The sequence below is a fragment of the Prionailurus viverrinus genome, chromosome E2, assembly GCF_022837055.1.
Source record: "Prionailurus viverrinus isolate Anna chromosome E2, UM_Priviv_1.0, whole genome shotgun sequence".
Taxonomy (NCBI): domain Eukaryota; kingdom Metazoa; phylum Chordata; class Mammalia; order Carnivora; family Felidae; genus Prionailurus; species Prionailurus viverrinus.
In genome coordinates this window covers 55335654-55352991 of record NC_062575.1, presented here as the reverse complement: position 1 = coordinate 55352991, position 17338 = coordinate 55335654, and the positions used below count along the sequence as shown (strand labels likewise).

At 47.6% G+C, this 17338-nt stretch overlaps 1 pseudogene; it reads right to left on the bottom strand.

Moving 5' to 3' along the window:
* Window positions 1–3972: 3972 nt before the first annotated feature.
* Window positions 3973–16532, bottom strand: LOC125152591 (arginine esterase-like; annotated as a pseudogene).
* Window positions 16533–17338: the final 806 nt, after the last annotated feature.

Genomic DNA, 17338 nt, shown 5'->3' with positions numbered 1-17338 from the left:
CCCTCCTCACCTTCCAGGAACTTGTCACCTTACTGAGTTTCTGGGCAAGTAAGTGGAAAATCCCTGAGGACAGGAACCTTCCTTTCTACTGTTACCACTTCCCTGTGCCCTGCTCTACCTACATATTATTCACGTGTGCTTTTCCTGCAACTTCTCCAGAAGCCCCTGGGTTTTTTTAAGCAATATTCTTTCTTTAGGTTTTACAACTGCTGCTTATTTTTCCAGAATTTACCCCCACCTCCTCTGACCTCATTTGCTATAGACTTGTGTGTGCATGTGTGTGTGTGTGTGTGTGTGTGTGTGTGTGTGTATGTGTCATGGCTTCAGTGTCCACAGATATATTCCTAAGATCACAGCCATACGCACAGACATATACATTAGGCAGGATTTGCACATACAGGTCAAATGACCACATTCTGTCTGGGCAGCTTGGGGAAACATGGATGTGGTAAGTAAGACATATGGAAGAATGGACGAGGTTGTCCTGAAGTAATGATGGAGGGTGTGCTGTGAACAGTGTTGGGGTAGAATTCTCCATGGACCCTCATGCTTCTGCATGTCTTGCGAGCAATGGAATTAACATATTTTGCTTGGATAGGATGCTGGTGTAGCAAGCAGCCTTAAATGGTTATTTCCCTCAGAGCAGTTTGTTTACTCTCCGGGACAATAAAAACTTCTCTCCAGAAAAATCTGTTTATTGTCCTAGCTAATAAATATAATGCCCCACCCTCACAAAGATTTATTTGCTGTCCAAACAATAAATATGTCTCCAGGGCATATCTGTTTATAGCCCAGATTAATAAAGATAATATCTCTCTCCTGAGCAAAGATTGAGAAGATTTCCTTCCAGCCCGCTGGTAAGATTGTGGATTTCTAAGTTCGGTTTCCTCAGTTATGGTACAAAATACTATGTCTGCAGCATAAGCCTAGAGATGGTTGACTCCCTCAACTCGATAAAGAACAAAAATCTCACGGATCACACTGGTTAATAGTGAGAGACTAGATGCTTTCCCCCTATGAGTGGAAACAAGGAAAGGGTGTCTTTTTCAACTACTCTTATTCAGCATTATATTGGAAGTCTTAGCTAATGCAATGAGACAAAAAAAATGAAAACAAAAACAAAAAAACAAAAACCCCACTAAACTAAACTAAAGGTATGCAAATTAGAAAAGAAAAAAATAAGATGATCTTTGCTCCTAGATGACATAACTGTCTTTGTAAAGTCACAAAAAAAAAAATTTTTTTTACAAAAACTCCTGGAATTGATAAGCAATGATAATAAGGCTGTGTTAACCCTAAAAATAAAACTGTCAGTCATGTTACCAGCAAGATGGGTTTATTCAAGAGCAGCAGAGAACAATTCAAGATAAGAGAGCTATGGCACAACCATATGCAAATCCAGAGAACGAAAGGGAAACAGTCTTTTATAGAGGAAATGAAAGAGTGGGAGGGTCTGTTATAAACAAAAAGCCCATTGGAGTGACTGGGAGTTTGGAGTGTAGTGGCTTTTCATTGCCTGAGTTGTGACAGTCTCTCACTGGTGGGACTGTTGCCTGGAAAGGCGAAAATATTTCTTTCTCCTGTGCTATTAAAGTATAGGCTTCTTCCTACTTAAAGTGCAAGGAATATCTCTTTTTGTTGGGATCTGCAATTGACAAATGGTAGAGCGTAAGAGCTCCACTTTCTGGACCCAGACACTATTGTAAATATCCTTTTATTAATTTTTGCAGTGGCAAGATGCAAGGATAATATATAGGAGTTAATTGTCTTTTTATATACCAGCAATGAACATTTGGAATTTGGGATTAAAAACACAATCCCATTTACATTAGCACTCACAAAAATGGGGATCTTAGGAACAAATCTAACAAAATGTGTGTAAGGTCCATATAAGGCAACTACCACACTCTGATGAAAGAAACCAAAGAAAGTCTAAATAACTGGAGAGATATTCCATGTTCACAGAGGCATTCAATATTTTAATATGTCAGTTTTTCCCAACTTGATTTCCAGAGTCAGTGAAATCCCAATCAACATCCCAGAAGGTTACTTTGTGGATAATGACAAACTGATTTTAAACTTGATATGGGAAGGGGTGGTTCAGTCAGTTAAGCAGCCGACTTCAGCTCAGATCGTGATCTCATGGTTTGTGAGTTCGAGCCCCGCGTCGGGCTCTGTGCTGACAGCTCAGAGTCTGGAGCCTGCTTCGGATTCTGTGTCTCCCTCTCTCTCTGCCCCGACCCCACTCACGCTCTGTCTCTCTCTCAAAAATAAATAAACGTTAAAAAAAAAGTTAAACTTTATATGGAAAAGCAAAACACCCAGGATAGCCAGGTTTAGAGTTTTGAGGCCAGCCAGGCGCCCCCCCTTTCCACCATTTTAAATTCTATAAGCCCTATCTCCCACATTTTGCCACATTTTTCCTTTTGCTATTTTTTTTTCTCTTTCTGAGACCTTAATGTCAGCATCTGTACCTCCAGCCTCCATTTCTTTTAGCATTTCTTTAAAATTTTTCTTTCTCTTTCCTTCTGGTCTGATAAGTCATTATTGTGTTCTTCAGCTGTATTCCACTCTGCTACTCATCTGTAATGGTTTTTACTTTTTACAACTACTACATTAATTTAGCAGGCCTGTGGTGCTCAAACCACGCATAGTCCAAAGAAAGGACTGGCCCTTGAGTGGCTTCTGGGAGGTAATATCTGATGTCTTGGAATATCCTGCCTGGGAAGAGTGCCTTAGCATACCTGGCGTCTTGAGTCATGCCAGAGAGTTTGTGCTAACAATGTGATTTATGGTGAGCATAAGTGTTTTTGTACACCTGGGGCCTGGGCCGCGCTGTATCAGTTGGACCTCTGGAAAGACTGGTGACTGAGTAGTTAAGGTCAGTTGTGCAAGCACTCCAATTCTACTGACCTCCACTCTAAACTCTGGACACCAAGGCTTGGGTGAGAAATACTTTGTACTTGTCCCACATTGTTTCTGGGGAGAATCAAGTGCTGCTCATATGACTCCACCGGGAGAGAGAACTGCAGGTCAGTCCCTGGTTTCTCCACACTTCAATCAATATACCTGCTTCCTTGGCTGATTTTAATGTGTGTCCTGTCACTGTAATAAACCATATAAACCACAGTATAACAGCCTTTCTGAGTTCCTGAATCCTCTAGCATAGCAAATCATTAAATCTGAGGGTGTTTTGGGGGACCCCCAACATACTCCCCATGGTAAGGCAGCTTCCAGGGACTCCAGCCTCTTCCCCTAGTCTGTCCCCTCACAACATAATGCTGCCCCTACTGGGTGCCCAGGTGGCTCAGTTGGTTGAGCATCCAACTTTGGCTCAGGTCATGATCTCACAGTTTGTGAGTTTGAACCCCATATGGGGCTGTCTGCTGTCAGCATGGAGCCTACTTTGGATCCTCTGTCCCCCACCCCCCATCTCCCCTGCTTGCTTGCTCTCTCTCTCTTTCTCTCTCTCAAAAATAAACATTTAAAAAACATAAACAAGAAACAATGCTGACCCTACCACTCCTCTAGTCACGATTTCTCTAGGGTTTCCCAGGGCCCCCAGGACAAAGTGGGTTGTTTGCTCTAAGCTCATCCATGACGTGTATGTGGTGTGCTGTGCTTCCACCTTCTGTTTCTTGCTCCATGGACAGCATCTACCACGTGTCACTGTCTCTCTCTCAAGGCGGACACACAGCCCTCTTCCATCTCAGCGTCACCACAGAGAACACAGACATCCATCTCCTTGTGTGTGTCCTTGCAGAACCTATGGGAGATGTCTTCAGACATTGCCAACATTTCTGGGCAGGTGGGTGCAAAACTGCCCCCATTTGACAATCCCTGGACTACACCTGTCTCTGTCCCTGCCTTCCCCTCCTAGTCCTTGACTCCACACCTCAGGACACAAGTCAGGGGGACTGGGAAAGTTCTAGCTTCTGCCAGGTGGGTCCTGAACTTCCAGGTGCCCTGTGCTCAGAAAAGACCAGATGATGCCAGAAATTGATGTATACTCAATTTTATTAGGGGTAGAGGGTTGGAAAAGAACATTCGGGTGTTGGCCCTCGTAGCATCCTTGATCTACTTCAGATGAGGCATCAGCTTGCTGTACAAGGTGGGCTTTTTACATCTGGCACATGGCTTACTGCCCCATGATGTGATACCTTGAAACATGCCATTACATACCAGGGGACCCCCTAAATCACCCTGAAAGTAAAAGAGGGAAAGACTTGGGGCGCCTGGGTGGCACAGTCGGTTAAGCGTCCGACTTCAGCCAGGTCACGATCTCGCGGTCCGGGAGTTCGAGCCCCGCGTCAGGCTCTGGGCTGATGACTCAGAGCCTGGAGCCTGTTTCCGATTCTGTGTCTCCCTCTCTCTCTGCCCCTCCCCCGTTCATGCTCTGTCTCTCTCTGTCCCAAAAATAAATAAAAACGTTGAAAAAAAAATTTTTTTAATAAATAAATAAATAAATAAAAAGAGGGAAAGACAGAGAGTGACAGAGGTCAGCCTAATTTCTGCCTGGGGAACCCAAGCTTTCAAACCTGGGTTTGCATATTACACACAGCGACTCCCAGCAATGGGGAAAGAAACAATTGCCTGAGTCCTTTCTCAGAAGGCAGGTGGGAATTCCAACACAGAGGACAATGACTCAAGTCCTGGCTACTAGAGGTGGGACTTCAGAGTCCAGAAGGACAGTCCCAACAGATGGGTCAGCAGGAAGGAAGAGTAGGACCATACTACAGGACCCCTACCAGCAGGGGTCATCTCAGATGTCACCTCTTCAGGAAGCTTTCTCTGACCAGACACGCCCCCCCTGAGGAGTCATGGAAGGGAGGTGATCAAGAGAGGAATAAGGTCAACATGGCATATTGCATAAGTCACAAGGAAGGGGATGGGTTAGCTTTCAGGTTCCAGCCCTGAACCGTGGTCACCTCCCTTCTTTCACCTCAAAACCTTGAAGTGAAAGGCTGGCTCACCAGGCAAGTGTTCTTTTTACCTTCCAAGAACCCAACACACAGCATGAAGTCTGTCACCTTCTGAAGGTAAAGTTCGTCACATACATCATTGGATAGGAGTTTGAGGTCCACACACTGGAGATTCCTTGAGTGTATAACTACATGCCAGAGAGAAAAACGGCTGTGGCCAGAGTCCGGGTGTCCCTAGTCCCTTCCTCCCTACACTCAAGGGTCTGGGCTCCAGGCTGCATGGTCTGGCGCTGGAGTACACTTATCTGGTTTGATGCTGCACCAGCCATAGTCATAGCAGGTGCCCCCCACTTAGGGTTCCTGGGTGGGCAGGTCCAGGACCCTCACAGCTTCTGTTATCTGGGCGGGCTCTGCCAGGAGGAGCAGCATGAGGTCGTGACTTCGACCATCCCCTAGACTGAGGATGTGGTTCACATGGCTCAAGTTGCAGATTGCAAGTAGGGAGCTGTTACGGACCCGGACAAGCTGGCCTGTGTCTTACCTCTTGAACAGGTTGTGGTGACCCAGCCAGAGCTAGTAATGACTGGGGAGAGAGGGGGCCCAGGGGATGAGGAGAGAGGAGGGGAAAAGGGAGATGGGGCCAGGAAGCATGGGGAAGGGTCCCAGAGAGAGAAAGAAACAAGGAGTAAACATGGAGAGAGGCCGTGTGCAAGAAAGATTTAGAGTCATGGAGAAATAGAGACCTTGAGAAAACAGAAGGTTGTAACAGCATGAAGGGCAGATCCAGAGACAAAGAGAAGCAATGAAAAAGAGAGAGCTTGAAACAGAAGCGGGAATGAGGCAGAGGGAAGAACAGTGAGCCAGAAGGAGCACAAAGGAGACAGAAGAGGAAAAGAAAAGGCAGCAACCCTGAGAAAGGGTCCCAGGGAAGAAGCAGGAGTGAAGGAACAGACAGGGAAGGAGAAGGAGCAGCAGGCGAAGTGACAGAAAGACAAAGAAGCAAAGGAAGATAGTGAGGAATACAGGCGGTGGGGGTGGGGAGGCAGCAAGAGAGAGAACAGGGAGGGAGGACAGGAAGGGCGGGGGAGGGGCCTGGGACCTGCTCAGGTGCAGCTGGGGCTGTGGGGTGGGGTCCCCAGAAGAAGGTGGCCTGGTCCCAAGCCCAAAGTCAGCATCCCCCTCCCTCCCTCTCCCCTCCTCCCACTCCTTCCCCTTCCTCCTCTTTCTCCTCCCCCCTCCTCCTACATCTCCTTTTTCTCCCCCTCCTTTTCCTTTTCATCCCCCTCTTCCTATACTTCCTCCTCCTCTTCCTTTTCCTCCTCCTCCTTCACCTCTTCCTCCTCCTCCCCCACCTCCTCCTTCCTCCAGGGCTCACACTACGCTCCGGCTGAAACCAGCCCTTCCCTGTGTCCCCCTAGAGTGGATCACTGTCCTGGAGGGAGAGACTGAGCACGTGAGAAGACCCCCTCACACAGAGACATGTCATGACAATCACTTCCTTTTCTCCAGGGTCTCCCTCAGTCCCATCCTGGGGGGTGCTCGGCAGTGATGGAGAGGGAGTGAGGCAGAGACCCAGAGACAGAGGTGGAGGGTGAGACATACAGTGACAGGGATATGGCAGAGGGACCCAGAGATGGACAGAGACATGGAGAGACACACAGTCCTCTGCTGGGGAACATGACAACGAGGAGGGGCTAGGAGAGATATAAGAGAGACTGGTAACCTAGTCTGGGGTGGACTGTGGGTTGGAGTGGCATAGGCTGGGGTGCTGGATGGGAGGGAAAGGGCTTATTGGGGACGTGAGAGCAGCATGAAAGTCACAGCGCACTCCCCTTTCTGCATCCCCCACCCCTCTGTCTTACCAATCTTAACCAGGGACAGGGCAAGGCACAGAACCAGGAACCACATGGTGACAGAAGTGTCCAGAGGCAGGCAGGTGGTGAGCTTGGAGCTGAGGAGCCTCCCTGAGGAGGCTTTTAAAGCCTTCATCCACTGAAGGCTCCACTTTTGCCCCCCTGGTACCCAGATGCTGGCCAAGGCCATGCCTTTGCTGGCGGAGGCTGAACAACCTCCTCCCAATCCCAGAGCTGTGGAAGTTGTTCTGTTACTAGCAGATCACCCTGGATGCATTCCCAGGGAATGAGGGCAGATGGGGGAGAGCTCCTATAGCTCATGAACCTTGATATAGGGGACAGAGCCAGAGAGGAGAGGCCCAGCATAAACAGGAAAAGAGGGTAGGCTAATCGCTGATTCTCAATACAAAGCTTCAAATGCCTAAACTCCAAGTAAGTCCTTCGCACCCCAAGACCTAGTGTGTTGTGTTCTGAAATGCCAGCACCACTGGGCTAGGAGACTCCCAAATCCCTACACAACTATGAGCCAAACTGTCAGCACTTTAACTTCTCAAGTTCCTGATACCAAAGCTCTGGCATTCAGAACTCCTTGATTCTGGCACTCTTACACCCAGAATCTAGTTCCCCAAATCTCTTGTTCCTCCCATAATAAAATCCTGTTGTAGTCCCAGAGATCCACATGCCTAGCCCCTCCTAACCCATGACAGTCCAGGAGTCCACCAAAACTATTTCATTTAGTTCTTTAGCATTTCAAAATCCAATGTCCTTCAAATAATGTGAGATTACAGTGACCCCCCCCCCCAGTCCTCATTCTCCAGATGTATGCCCTCAACGCTCCAGGAATGATTCCTGTTGATGTGCCCTTTCAAAATCAAGAACATCCTTACACAAAATCCAATTTCCCCTCCCCAATGAAGCTATTTAGATCTCACAAACCAGACTCAGACAATTCAAGATTAAGTGGCATTGGAAATTATCTTTTGAGTTTCAGAAGTGAATCAAGAATGAGACCCTTGCAGCATCCACTATTAACCCTATAAGATTCCATTTATTTCCAAGAAGTAGGTTATTTCAAATATTCAGTAACCACAGCAGTTAACATAAGTCCACCTCTAACTGTGTCTCAAGAATTTGATAAAAATGAGCCACCTGGGTGGCTCAGCGGGTTAGGTGTCAGACTCTTAATTTAAGCTCAGGTCATGATCACGTGATTCGTGAGATCAAGCCCCCTTTGGGCTCTCCTCTGACAAGATGAAGCCTGCTTGGGATTCTCAATCTCTCTCTCTCTCTCTCTCTCTCTCAAATAAATAAGCATTAAAAAAAAAAAAGAATTTTATGGGGCGCCTGGGTGGCTCAGTTGGTTGAGCACCCAACTTCAGCTCAGGTCATGATCTCACAGTTCATGGGTTCGAGCCCCGCGTCAGGCTCTGTGCTGACAGTTCGGACCTGGAGCCTGCTTCAGATTCTGTGTCTTCCTTGCTCTCTCTGCCCCTCCCCTGCTCACACTCTGTCAATCTCTCTCAAAAAAAATAAAATAAAATAAATAAACATTAAAAAACTTTTTTAATATAAATAAATAAATAAATAAATAAATAAAAAGAATTTTATAAAATCTTCCCCCTTTCCTAGGTGAGAAACTAGAGAAACTCCAGTATAATGAGCTCAAATAACTGAACTCAAATAAACACAATTTAAGACCATGAGGTCTAAGTTAAGATGTATACTAAGCCAGTGGACTGACCTCTCCCACACAGAGATTCCCTGAGACTCTCCTGTGAAGGGAAGTTTGCCTCAGCTTGCATGAGAACCCACAGGATCCAAAGACCTCTAAACCATCCTAATCCCTGTTCACAACCCCAATCAAAGCCTGACCTAACCAAAACCCAAACAAACTTAGCCTGACCCAGTTCAACCTAACTCAACACAACCCTCAGCCTAACTCAACTCAATTCAACTCAACTCAACTCAACCAAACTTAAACTAACCCAACTCAGCCCAATCCAATTTAACACCATCTGATCCAGTCACAGCCTACCCAACCCCAGCCCAAACCTAACACTATCCAATCCAACTGCACCTGACTTCTCCAACCCAACTAAACCTAACCCAAGCCAACCCCCACATCTGCACTCATTTAAAACCAAGCCCAACCCTTATCCATTGTCACAGTCAACACAACCCCATACCTAGCTCCATGCTTTTCATATCCCAAACCAAACCTATCTACATTCCCAATTCAGTGTGCACGTATTTTCCATCTATCCGCAAACCAAACCCACTTCCGATCGCAGTCCAACTCATGCTATTCCTAAACTACCCTGACTCCGTCAATCCCAAACCCAACCCAAGCACAATCTTATCCCCATGTCTAACTCAACTCCAGCCCCACCCTCTGTTCTAAGTGATTGTCATATTCTATCTCCAAACCTACACCTAGCATTTTCTCTGCCCAATGCAGGCAAACCCAATTGCATTCCAACTCTTAAAACCTCCCATATTCCTCTTCCCCTCCCCACCATGATCCACTCTGCTCTGACTTCACAAGAATCCGTGCCTCCACCTTCCACACATGCACACACTCTGGTGTCCATCAGGTGCCCTGGATAGGCACAAGATGTGGCTGAGATAATGCTGATGTTGGCACAATGTAGCATATTTGGGAGACTCACTGGGGAGGACATAGACTTGGAGCAAACTCATAAGATCAGGCCCTTGCCCACTCTGTCCAGAAGTCCTTGAGACATCCTGAAAGGCCCAAATCTAAAGCACGTGGCAACACTCAGCCCCCTAAGTTCCCATGCACACAAAGGGGTGGATGTGAGTAGTGCACAGTGCTGGGCACATGACTGGAGAAGTGCACAGGCTAGTGGTAGCAGCATGACATTTTGGCGGTGGCTACGCCCTCCCTTGTAATGGATTTGCTGGAGGATGTGGGATACCGACCACAGTTGTGCTGGGACACCTCGCACACACAGATTGTACTCACCCAAGTGGACCCTCATGGGTCTGCTCATGCAGGGGGGTGGGTGTTTGCAAGTGGAATGAGGAGTAGATGGGAAGATCAAAGAATGGGCAACTCTTATTCCCTTGACCCTTTGGGAATCTGGATATCCCATTACCTTTCCTCCTGACCCTGGAGCCAATGGTTCCAGCCTCCTGGGACCAACAAGTCTTAAGCCACACACACCTGGAGCTCAACCGCCAAGTTCCAGCCTTTCCTTCCCCAGGATACAGGATTCTGAGACCCCCTAAGCCATTCCCACAGGAGAACCTCAGGGGATGGGCCCTTCCCAGTCTCCTCACTCATCCCTCGGGGACCTAAGATTAGGGAACCCACACTCCTCTTCACCCAGGACCTTGACCTCCAGCCTCATCCTCCATCAGAACCCAGGAATCTGGGGGTGCCTGGGTAGCTCAGTTGGTTGAGCGTCCGACTTTGGCTGCGGTCATGATCTCACAGTTCATGGGTTTGAGCCCCGCATCGGGCTGACAGCTCAGAGCCTGGAGCCTGCTTCCGATTCTGTGTCTCCCTCTCTCTCTCTGCTCTTCCCACTCACACTCTATCACTCTCTCATAAATATAAAAATTAAAAAAAAAAAGAGGGGTGCCTGGGTGGCTCAGTTGGTTGAGCGTCCGACTTCGGCTCAGGTCATGATCTCACAGTCTGTGAGTTCGAGCCCCGCATCTGGCTCTGTGCTGACAGCTCGGAGCTTGGAGCCTGCTTCGGATTCTATGTCTCCCTCTCTCTCTGCCCCTCCCCTGCTCATGTTCTGTCTCTCTCTGTCTCAAACACACACACACACACACACACACACACATTAAAACAAAACAAAACAAAAAAGAACCCAAGAGTCTGGGTTCCTTCCCCACTCAAACCCAAGATTTTTGATCTCCAACCACACCACCTCAGGATCCCGAGCCTTGCCCTCATCCCCAATTTGACAGTATGCTGCAAAAAGCACAGTGTAGGGAAAGCATCTCAGTTCAAGTGTCTGTGTTTGCATATGGCCAGACCAATCTCTGACATGTTCAGGAACTAGATGGGAGATGAGAGAACCAGGTTAGGCATGGGGAACCAGCGAGTGGTAGACAGTGTTTAACAATGGAATGATGTGGTTGTCCTGAGGCTGACCAGTGTTGACAGACAATTCTCCGTGGGCCTTTCAGGGCCTTTCAGGTGTTTGCAAATCTTCTTGGCAAAGGTATTCACGCTTTTTTTTTTTTTCTGGACTGTCTTTTCAAGGATGTTTGGATAGAGGCAGGCTTGTGAGATAGTATCTCCTTGAGAGCAGGTTGCCTTATTGTCCTAGATAATGAAGATAAGGTCTCCCTTACAACAGATTTGTTTGCTGTCAGAATAGCAAATATGTTCCTCCAGAGCAAGTCTGTTTGTGGTCCAGGATGATAAAAAGAATATCTCTCTCCAGGGCAAAGGTCAGGCAGGTTTGCTGGCAATCCCTTATATTAGGTTTAAAAAAAAAAAAAAAAAAGCTCACATTCTGGAAATGGGTAAGCATATTATTTATTAACTATTCAGTTAAACATAAATCAGAAAAGGAATTTTGAAATTCCTAGAAACGAATGACAATAAAATAGGTAAAAATTTGTGGGAAACAGTGGAAGTAACAATTAGAAGGAAGTCTTAAAAGAAATGAGCTGAGGGGCGCCTGGGTGGCTCAGTCGGTTAAGCGTCCGACTTCAGCCCGGGTCACGATCTCGCGGTCCGTGAGTTCGAGCCCTGCGTCGGGCTCTGGGCTGACAGCTCAGAGCCTGGAGCCTGCTTCAGATTCTGTGTCTCCCTCTCTCTCTGCCCCTCCCCGCATTCATGCTCTGTCTCTGTCTCAAAAATAAATAAACATTAAAAAATTAAAAAAAAAAAAAAGAAATGAGCTGAGTGTTCATAAGACAGCATAGAAAAAAACCAAAGAACCAATAGGTTAGCAAATAATCGAAAGAGGGGTGGAAATCAAGGAGGATATGGAGAACAACAGCAAAAATGTTGAGATAATTCTCTCAACCAAATATTAGCTCTCTTAAAAAGATTAATGAAAGGCAAATAATAAAGACAAAGACACAAGAACATTAATTTTAAAAGGCAGAAACAGTGCGCCTGGGTGGCTAGTCGGTTAAGCATCAGACTCCTGATTTCAGCTCATGATTTCAGCTCAGGTCATGATCTCACGGTTCACAAGTTCAAGCTCTACTTGATCAGAATGTATCATTTTGTTTTTTTTTTTTTTTTTAAGCTTGTTCATTCATTTTGAGAGAGAGAGAAAGAGACAGAACTAGCAGGGGAGGGACAGAGAGAAGGGGGTCAGAGGATCCTAAGCAGGCTCTGTGCTGGGAGCAGAGAGCTCGATGTGGGGCTCGAACCCACAAACCTCGAGATCATGACCTGAGCAGAAGTTGGGCACTTAACCAACTGAGCCACCCACGCGCCCCAGGATGTATCATTTTAAGACACACGGTTGGATTTGGTTAGCTTATATTTAATTTTTTTTTCTCATCTATATGCAAATTGAAACCAGTCTATAGTTGTCATATTCTATCATTATCCAGACTTCAAAAAATAAATCGAACTTCAAAAATAAATTGCAGCTTCCTGCCTTTCTCCTTCTTTCTAGAAGAACTTGTATCAGCAAGAATTATCTGTTGCTTGAGAGTTTCGTCACAACATTTTTCAGATTCTTATTTAAATATCTTTAATGATTGTAATCCATTCAAATTTTGTGTTTCATGTAGCGACCTTATGTATGTTTTCCCATTTATTGGATACATTTGTTTTACTATTTTTATGATTAAAAAGAATTCTATTATAGTTGTTTGCTCTTTTATTTCTGTATTTTTTTTAATTTTATTTTAATGTTTGTTTATTTTGAGAGAGGGAGCATGTGCACATGAGAAGGAAGGGCAGAGGGAGAGGGAGAGAAGAATCCAAGCATGACTTTTTAGTCTTCCACGTCCCAAGCTCGGAATTCCAGACTTTAGATTCCAGACCCCATGATTACAGACTCAGATCTGTGACTCCAGGCCTCACAATTCTGCCTTGGGATTGCAGACACCAGGCTTCTGATCACAGGCTCTAGAAAGCAGAACCCAGAATAGATACACTCAGCTGGAGATAACAGAATTCAGACCAAACCACAGACTCCAGACTCCAGACCCTTTGAGGCCAGATTCCAGAACTCCAGGCAGACAGCAAGCCTCAAAGCACAGACCCAGCATGTCAGATCTGTGTTCCAGAATCCAGCCCTCCAGCACTGAAGCCAAACCTCACAGCTTAACTCCAAATCCCAGATTCTGGACTCCAGAATCCAAGCTTTGGGTCTAGAACTCTCACACTCTAGGCTTCAGGTGAGGTTTGCAAACATGTTCATCTTAGAACACCTTAACACACTTAAAATTTTTGTTTATGTGGATTGTATGTACCAATATTTATCATATTAGGAATTAAAATGGAGACATCTTTAAAATATTTATTCATTTAGAAAAATTTTTTCAATGTTTATTTATTTTTGAGAGACAGAGCATGAGTGAGGGAGGGGCAGAGAGAGAGGGAGACACAGAATCCGAAGCAGGCTCCGGGCCCTGAGCTGTCAGCACAGAGCCCGACACGGGGCTCGAACTCACGGACCGTGAGATCATGACCTAAGCCGAACCAGGTCAGACCCCTAACCGACTGAGCCACCCAAATGCCCTTCATTGATTCATTTTAAAACAATAACAGGGGCGCCTGCGTGGCTCAGTCGGTTAAGCGTCTGACTTCCGCTCAGGTCATGATCTCACAGTCCGTGAGTTCGAGCCCCGCGTCGGGGTCTGTGCTGACAGCTCAGAGCCTGGAGCCTGCTTCAGATTCTGTGTCTCCCTCTCTCTCTGCCCCTCCCCGCATTCATGCTCTGCCTCTCTCTGTCTCAGAAATAAATAAACATTAAAAATTTTTTTAATAAAAATTAAAAAATAAAACAATAACAAATATATGTCAATATAAATAATGTATCTTAATGAAAAATAACTCTATTTTCTGAGACAAAAAAACTATTGAGAAGATAACAATGTTTTTACATTTTTGCAAGTTTCTTTAAAATGTGGCAACAGAAGACAGCTGGGTTGATTCTCCTATCTGCTTCTGCATTTAATGTGCTGTGCTATCACTTGTCATGTAGGCTCCAGAAAATTTCACTATGCACTCATGAAAGTCAGAGTGAGAAAGGTAAATAGTGCGTTAGGATTAACAGGAAACTAGTTTTTGACCTCACAAGACCCCCTATAACAGTCTCAGGAACCCCTTCAAGGTTCCACTAACTACACTTTGAGAACCACTACTCTGGAATACAGATTTCAGGCCCAAGACTCAGACCTTAGCCTCTGGAGAACACAGTCCATTTCCACAGCCCTATTTTCTTTTCTTTTTTAAAGTTTTATCTATTTAAGTAATCTCTATGCCTACTGTGAGGCTCGAGCTCAGGACCGCGAGATCAAGAGCTGTGTGCTCTTCTGACCGAGCCAGCCAGAGCCAGGCACCCCCTTTGTCCTATTTTCTGAGTTCAGATTCCAATAGCAAATTCCAGAATCCACTTCCCACACTCAGACCCCAGGCCCAGACCCTGGACTCCAGACTTGATGTTACAAACTCCAGAATCCAGGTTACAAACCCAAGATTGTTGGTCCCAAATTTCTGGCTCCAGACTTCAGTGGCAAGCGCCCAGCTGCTGTTTCTGGATGTTGGTCACTCTGACCCATCCACCATGATTCCCAACTTCTTCCTTCGGAACTCTGCCTCTCTCAATACTGCCTTTTGACTTCCAGGTGTGCAAAACAGCAGGATGTCGGGGCCTGGCCCCTCATCACCACCAAGTCCTTGGGCTCTTTGTCAGCCTCTCCTGTTGGTGCCAGGGCACGAGGGAGGGGGTGGGTAAGGCAGGTCTGTTAATATGCAAAGGGGTGGAGACATGGGTGGAAAATCAAAGAGAGAGATGGACAAAGGAAGAGTCAGAAAGGAGGCAGAACCAGAAAGACAGAGAGAGAGATCTAACTGAAACAGAGCTGGGCAGAGGGAGGAAGACCGAGGAAAGAAAGGAACAGACATAGAAAGGCAGAGGGGCAACTGGGTGACTCAGCCAGTTAAGCATCCGACTTTGGCCAAGGGCATGATCTCACTGCTCATGAGTTCAAGCCCCGCTTTGGGTGAGCTCAAGCCCCACTCCAGGCTCCGAACTCTCTTTCTCCCTCTCTGTCTCTCTGCACCTCATGGGATTCTCTCTCTCTCTCTCTGCCCCTCGCTCACTTGTGCTCTCTCTCAAAAAATAAATAAAATAAAGTTATTAAAAGAAAAAAAAGAGACAGAGAGGAACCCAAAGAAAGGAGGAGGGAGGAGGAGGGAGGAGGAGGGAGGGGAGGAAGGGATGGAGGCAGAGAGGAGGGAGGGAGGGACGGAGTCTGAAATGGCCAGAGAGCACCCCCTCCGACTCCCTGCGGGACAGGTGGACAAGATTTTGTAGGTCTTCAGCTTCTAAAGAATACTAATAAAAAATACAAGATTACCAGTGTAAACTTATATATGAACCTGATTATTCTAATGAGAAAAGAAATACAAAATATAAATAGCAAATCTACGGGATAAAAAGAGTAACAGCAAATGACATGTTTCAAATCATCTCGAGGCACCTGAGTGGCTCAGCCGGTTAGACGTCCGACTTCGGCTCAGGTCATGATCTGGAGGTTCATGGGTTCGAGCCCCGCATCGGGCTCTGTGCTGACAGCTCGGAGCTGGATTCTGTGTCTCCCTCTCTCTCTCTCTGCCCCTCCCCCGCTCGTGCTCTCAAAACTAAATAAACGTTAAAATTTTTAAATACAAAATAATAAATTAAAAAAATCATTAAAAACTTTTTAAACTATTCCTAGTAAAAGAAAATAGTGTATCAGGAAGCTATTATGAACCCAGGCACTAACTGTGCGCTTCCCTCATTTGCCCACAGGGGCGCTGCCTGCGGCCCACTGCCATTACGGTATAAAAGGTTCCCGCGTCCCAAGGCGGTAGGGCTAGGACGCCAAAACGCTCGGATCGGGGACCTGAGGGAATGGGGGGCTGGAGGGTTTGCCCTCTCGGATCTCGTGGGACGTGACGGACGGGGTTCTGGATTCCTGGTCGGAGAGGGGAAGAAAACGGCGGGTCTGACTGCCGCTCGAGCCATCGTGAGCGGTTTGGGACTTTTAGGTAGCTGAGAGGCAGAGTCACGGATGGTGCCCCGGGGTCTGGGGAGAGGTAATGGGATCTCCAGATTCCCGAAGGGTCAGAGGGCTCCAGGTCGCCCACTGGTTGACCGTTCTGTCCTCTCTCCTCGCTCGGTGTGCGGGTAACCACGCGGGCGCACCCCTCCATGCCGGTGCCCCTGGACAAGCATCATCAGCGCAAAGGCAATGACTGAAAGCACCAGCGGGGGGCTCCAGGCGTCGGCCACAACCGCGCTGAGGTGCGCGCACGACGTCCCTCGCAGCCACTAGCCTGACCGCGCTGCTCCTTCTTTGGTGCCCTCCGGCGTGCTGCTCACGCCTGCCCCCTTGTGGACGCCCGCCGCGTGGCAGCTGGCTGAGCCCTGGTGTCTGACGAAGAGCCCGGGGCCACAGGGAACCCTGAGTTGGAAGAAGAGCCAGACGCCCACAGTTTATGAAGCCTAGACTCCTCGGCTTCTGGGCGGAGGGACCCGAACTTAATGGCTCCACTGCAAGTCCACCGGCCTCCCCAGCGACTCTCCTCCATGGTGCATTGTGCCAACCCGTATCACGGGCTGGGGGCATCATCGACCCAAATGATACGTGCCAGGGCGACCTCGCCGACTGCATCCAGGACCCCTGAGTCTGAAGGAGGAGGAGGCTGGAAACTGACGCCTCTCGGTCCTCGGGAGGAGGGGCTGAGGAGCCAGATGATGTCGCCCGCACCCCTGTCCCTCCATTGCCCGTAGCCAGAAAGCCAAATGATCTCCACTGTGTGGACCTCAAACCTGTCTAACGACTTGTGTCCCAGATACCTCGCCCAGAGGGTGACAGACTTCATGCTGTGTGGCGGGGAGTAAGAGGATAGTAAGGACACCTGCCTGGAAAAATGGTTAAAATAAAAGGAGTCAAGATGGCGGAGAAGTCGGGGGGCGCGAATTTCCCTCCTCCCTCAAACTCGGCAGTATTGAGGTCAGAGCACTTGGAATTCCAGGAATCCGGGCTACAGAGTGACAGAAACGTCTCCAGGGGTCAACGGAGACAGCTTGGCGGGACAGAGGATTTCTTCAATGAACAAATCAAAGCACACCTAGTGGAAGGTCCAAACCACCACTCTGAGTAGTGACATAAAGCAACCAGAGACACAACAGAGAGCACACAACACTGCAAAGACACCTGCCTGCTGGCCACCTGGGCTGGGGGAGGGGACCAGATTCAGAGCTGGGGTGGAGGGTTCACCAGGCCCAGCTGTAGCCCCGCCCCCCAGGGCCTCCGCGCCTGCCCTACCCTATCCCACCCACGCCCCATCCGGCACTACCCGCACCTCCGTCCACACCACAGTCCACCCCCTTC